We start from the raw sequence: 6377 nt of genomic DNA, 5'->3' as shown, positions 1-6377 counted from the left end.
AAAGATAGAGAGAGAGAGAGAATTTTTTTAATATTCATTTTAGCTTTCAGCGGACACATCTTTGTTGGTATGTGGTGCTGAGGATCGAACCCGGGCCGCACGCATGCCAGGCGAGCGCGCTACCGCCTGAGCCACATCCCCAGCCCTCTAGCTCTATCTTATTGACTGAACCATGGGAGCTAAGGCTCCCATGGGGAGGTTCAGGGAGGCTGGGGAGTCAACTATTCTTTGGGAGGCACATTGCCATCATGAGCCAAATTGGGATTTCCTTAGGAAGGCAGAAATGAGCTGGGCATGGTAGCACATGCTTGTAATCCCAACAGCTCAGGAGGCTGAGGCAGGAGGATCGCAAGTTCGAGACCAACCTCAGCAATTTACTGAGGCCCTTAGCAACTTAGTGAAAAACCCTGTCTCTAAATAAAATATAAAAAATGTCTGGGGATGTGGCTCAGTGGTTAAGCGCCCCCAAAAAAGGAAAGAAAGAAAGAGGAAATAGAGACCTGTCAGAGAGGGGAGAGAGCATGGGGGTGAAGAGGCAGCCATTTTCGTGGTCTAGGCCAAGGCAACAGACGTGAGCAATGTTCAGAACTAATGAAGCTGCCTCAGGGAACTGGCCAGTAGAGAGAGGGAGTGAAATAAGGAGTCGTGAGGGTGGCTCTGAGCTTCCTTCCCACCCTGAGAGTATAAGTGGAAAGATTGGCACAAGGGGCAGGATTTGAGTTTTTTTGACAGTTGTGACAGTCCACTAATATATTCACAGGAGTCATGAATTCATAAAATGGCACTTTAAATAGATCATCCTTTAATTGTATAGGGCAAGTACTATTGTTCAGACTTCACTATAAAGAAAGCAATGGTTCAGCGGTGGCGCACTCCTATAATCCCAGTGGCTCGGGAGGCTGAGGCAGGAGGATCGCTAGTTCAAAGCCAGCCTCAGCAAATTAGCAAGACTCTTAAACAACTTTAAGAGTCTTAAGCAAGATCCCATCTTAAGCAAGATCCTGTCTCTAAATAAAATACAAAACAGGGCTGGGGATGTATTTCAGTGGTAAAGTGCCCCTGAGTTCAATCCCTGGTACCAAAATATATATCTTTATTTCCTTAGTTGTTTTATCTCCCCCAGTAGAGAATACAATCATAGGAACCAGCCAGTCCTGATGAGCTTTGTAAAGCTACCATACAGGAAGATAAACCCCAACTTGCCTGAAGATCCATATCCTAGCTCTACGGCAGGATAACCTGCGTTGCTGTGCTACCGGACTTTGGGTAAGAATCACTCTCCTCCCTTTTCTTTTTATTATCCGTGTTAGATCTAAATTCTCCTATCTCAAAATATTCCTTCTTGTTTGGGAAAAAACCAGAATAGCACACTTTAAAAAAAAAGCCAATAGCTTTCAAATTTCATTTGAAATTCCAAAACTTGGAGGCAACTTTTAAATGTCTATGAAAAAGTCAGAAAAGAGAAAATTAACAAGGGTCTTGTTAATAAATATCATAAGACTTCATTCCTGTGGATGAGCCAAAGGAAACACATACTATTTTCCCAGGGTGACACTGAGAACTGGGCCGTAGCTCATGGTAAAATGTTTTGCTTTGCATATGCGAAGCCCTGGGCTCCATCCTCAACTCCCAAAAAGATAAGAGACCAAAAACAAAAGAAGAAAAAGATAAAAAGCTCACTGTGCTACGGATACCTGACATAAACTTGACCCACGGATTTTTTTGGGGGGGTGGGGACAGGGTGTTAGGGATAGAACCCAGGGACTCACACATGTTAGGCAAGCACTGTACCACTGAGCTATATCCTGGCCTTCCACATTCTCTTTTATATAAGGAATCCTGCTAATGCTGTAGATTTCTTTTTTTTTTTTCCTTTTTTTTGAATTTTCAATATTTATTTATTTTTTAGTTTTCGGCAGACACAACATCTTTGTTTGTGTGTGGTGCTGAGGATCGAACCCGGGCCACACGCATGCCAGGCAAGCGCGCTACCGCTTGAGCCACATCCCCAGCCCAATGCTGTAGATTTCTTCAAAATCCTTATAAAAAAGATTGAGAATTGCATATGGCAGCTCCTTCTGTTCCCTGTGTGAAAAGGAAGACTTGGGTAGACCCAAGTGTGTTTCAATTAAAGAACTTCTAAGGAAGTCACAACAAGACCTTTCAAAGACATGCTCTTTGGTGAAAATTGACATGAAAAAATTTAAATGGTATTAGAATTCTGGGACACGAAGGTAATTAAGTTGTATGCTTGCTGCAAATTCATATTCAAGTAAGATCCCCAAAGTACTCTTAAAATGATGTTTTAAGAAGATGCAACTGAAAAGGTATGTTTTTTTCCAAGTTTGTTATCAGCTTAAGATTGCATTTGCTGTCCAGTTGCTATATTACTTAATTGACTGTTGAGAAGCCTCTGCCTCCATCCCAGATAGGAACTTTCCAAAAGTTTCTTCCAACTCAGAATAGAAATGCCTTCATAAATTTTCATAGTTGTTCAGGAAGATGGCCTCTGCACTCGCCTGTAATCCCAGCAGCTCAGGAGACTGAGGCAGGAAGATCGCAAGTTCAAAGCCAGCATCAGCAAGTTAGTGAGGCCCTAAGCAACTCAGTGAGACCCTGTCCCTAAATAAAATACAAAAAGGGCTAGGGATGGGGCTCAGTGGTTAAGCGCCCCTGGGTTCAATCCCTAATACAACAACAAAAAAAGTAAACATGTATCATGTGATTCAACAATTGAACTCCTAGGTTCACAGAAAGACTTGTATCATAGGTTCATATACATGTAGTTAATGTTTATAGCAGTATTATTTATAAAAGTCAAAAACTAGGTTCAAGGGGCTGGGGTTGTGGCTCAGTGGTAGAGAGCTTGCCTACACATGGGAGGCACTGGGTTCGATCCTCAGCCCAGGCACAGTGGTGCACGACTGTAATCCCAGCTGCTCAAGACGCTGAGGCAGGAGGATCGCGAGTTCAAAGCCAGCCTCAGCAAAAGCAAGGCGCTAAGCAACTCAGTGAGACCCTGTCTCTAAATAAAATACAAAATAGGGCCAGAGATGGGGTTCAGTGATTGAGTGCCCCTGATCAATCCCCAGCACTAAAAACAAACAAAAAACCACAACCGTAAGAACAACTGATTTTAAAAAATAAATTTAAGAACTAATTTTAAAAAATAAATAAATAAAAACAAGCCAAATATCCTTCATCTGCTGAACTTGGAAATTAGGGGGAGCATCCACAGTACTCAGTAATAAAAAGGAATGACCTTATACGCTGCACAAATCCATAATATAACAAGATGACAATGACGGTTTTGAGATGTTACACGGATGAGTGGGTTGCCAGGAGTTAAGGATAGGAGAGACAGGTGGCGAAGGAGACTAGCAAAAGATTTTTGTGATGACAGAACAGTTCTGTGAGAGCAAGTATTTTCTGTATATAGATAGTAAATGGAAATAGCAGCTTAATATTCTGAGCAAAGTATATATAAAATAAAATTATTTTTGAATACTTAGCTCCAATTCTAGTTAGAAGGAACATGGTGAGCAAAAACTAAAGTAGAGGTAGAAATAAGCACAGGTGTTTCTGAACAATAACATCACATTCAGCTACATATATGGGAAAGAAGTTAAAGGTGCAATGTTAGCCAGATACAGTGGTGCACATCATACCAGCTACTTGGGAGGCTGAAGCTGGAGGATCACAAAGTAGAGGCCAGCCTGGGCAACTTAGCAAGACCCTGTCTCAAAAATAAAATTTTAAGAGCTAGAGATGTAGAGATGTAGCTAAGAGCCCTTGACTAGCATGTGTGAGGCCTTGGGTTCAATCCTCAGCACCAGATAAAAATAAACAAATAAAATAAAGGTATGGTGTCCATCTACAACTGAAAAATAAATATTTATTTTATAATATTTACAAATATTTATTAAAATGTATAANAAAAAAAAAAAAAAAAAAGCAAGGCCTGGTGGACACGCCTGTAATCTGACTCAGGAGACTGAGGCAGGAGGATCACAAATTGGAGGCCAACCTCAGCAACTTAGTGAGACCATGTCTCGAAATTTTAGAAAAGGACTGGGGATGTGGCCAAAACTTCAGTGGTTAAGTACCTCTGGGTTCGATCCCTGGTACATAAAATTAAAACTAAAACATTTTTGAAAAAGGCTGTTTATAGTTCAGTGGTAAAGCATGTTCCTGGCATTAGCAAGGCAGGGGCACGGGGAGCTGTAATGATAGATTAATACCCACCATAGGGACCAATTAATAGAATGCCCTTAATCTGTTATAATTTGGAATATAGAGATGCTTCTGCCAGGAAGAAACAAAAACATACTAAAGGCAATTGGAAGTTTGAAAGAGACCATTAAAGGATAGAAAACACAGGACTCCATACCTAAGTTTGCTGCATCAGGATTGCCTGGGAAGCTTTAGAAACACAGGCAAATACCCAACACAAAGATTTCCAAATAAGCCCCAGAGGGGGATCTGTTAGGACAACCGTTCTAGAATCACTTCCCAGGTACTTCTGTTACAATACCAAGTTGACAAGCACACAAGGAAAATCAGGTTCCAAGAGGGAAAGGAGTGATCGGAATTCATCACTCCCTTGTCAATGGCCAGTACTCAGACACCAAGTGGGTTGAGTGACTGGACCCTAAATTAACCTCCTTGCACTGAAAGATAATCCACGGACAGTAGATGGTGGGCTTCTGAGTATAGAAGAGTGAAAAAAGAAGGGAAGAATGGAGGATTTGCAGCAGGCATTTCTCTCTAACATCCTAACCACCACCCCACATTACAAACCGTGACTATCGGCTAAATGAGAACTGTTTCAGTCCTGATTTTATTGTATTTAGCAGATGTAGCCATGAAAATCGTAGCATGCGTGTGTCTCAGTTCTGGTAGGCCCACTAACAACGTTTTGAACAGAGGGAAGAAACTGGAAACACCGTTTGGTCCCCCAGAAGGGTTTGTATTGAACAGTATTCCACTTTCAGAGTATACATCTTGTTCACCTATTCAAGTGGGCATTTATTTCCACTTTGGGGCTGTTGTGAATAATACCGTAAACATTCATATACAAAATCTAAATTATAGACTGGCATTTTCGTTTCTTCTGGGTAGCATTCTCCTAGGAGCGGAATTACTGAGTCATATGGTAATTCTATATTTAAACTCATTGAGACATTTCCTGCTTTGAAATTGATCTTTTACATTTTCTCCCAAAATAAACATCTTCCCAAGCCACAGAATACCCTTCCACAATAGACACTAAACATGCTGAGAAATAGATCATAAACTGAAATGAGGGCAAGATATGAAGCAAAACAGGTTTGACTAGACCCAGAATTGTGTTCAATGAAAACAGAATGGAATAGGAACAGAAAAAAAAAAAAGCCCAAAATATCCTTTAAAAAAACTTCAAAGCGCTGTCTGCAGTGAATGAAACCTCTGCATTATTCCTGAGGAAAGTGGGGGCGAGACCATTGGCAACCACCAATGTGTTAGTCATACAACTTCAAAGAACGAACCTGTGCCCATTTAAGCAGGTCGCTTAAAGCAGAGGAAAACACGTTAAGTGTATACTGTTTAAGCATAAAGACATTAGACATTTTCAAACATGTAAGAACCCAGTTCCTATATAAGCCATTAAAAAAAAAAAAATCCAGAGTTGAAATTCAACCCAGATGAAAAAGAACCCAGGAAACATTAACTGCAGCAGATAATAGTATGTATCTATAGTTAAAACCAGAATGGAAATGTAGTGTGTAAATCTAAGGAACTTGAATTTCCATAATTCTAACCCTGCTACACTAGAAATCTCAAATAACTGGACATTTAAGTAGTTCCCCATAGCAGATAAAGAACTCATATTTACATGAACCGGCTCTTTATCTCTAGAATTCCAGTCCCCTTCTGCCACAGGCTTCTCATTTAAACAATTCTTAATCTTTTCACATTGACTACTTTACAAAAACAAAATGGCCTATCATGCACCCAAATTCTGCCTGAAAAATTTAAGCCCAAACTGGCCAGGGTGGGGCATCTGAACTCTCTGGGGAGGCCAAGGGAGGAGGACCAGCCTGGGGGGCTGGGGATGTGGCTCAAGCGGTAGCCCGCTCGCCTGGCACGCCTGCGGCCGGGGTTCCGATCCTCAGCACCACATACAAGCAAAAGTGTTGTGTCCGCTGAAAATTAAAAAAAATATATTAAAAAAAATTCTTTAAAAAAAAGCCTGGGCCATGTGGGGAAATCCTGTCTCAAAAAGGGGTAGTGATGTAACCCAGTGGTAGAATCCCTGGGTTCCACAAAATAAACTTAGGCCTGCTATTTTGAGATCACAACTGTGAAAATGGCCAACTACCCAGAACCAAGTGTTG

Source organism: Marmota marmota, unplaced genomic scaffold, assembly GCF_001458135.2.
Source record: "Marmota marmota marmota unplaced genomic scaffold, marMar, whole genome shotgun sequence".
NCBI classification, from domain to species: Eukaryota; Metazoa; Chordata; class Mammalia; order Rodentia; family Sciuridae; genus Marmota; species Marmota marmota.
The sequence above is the reverse complement of the archived record's forward strand: the minus strand, read 5'-3'. Positions refer to the sequence as shown.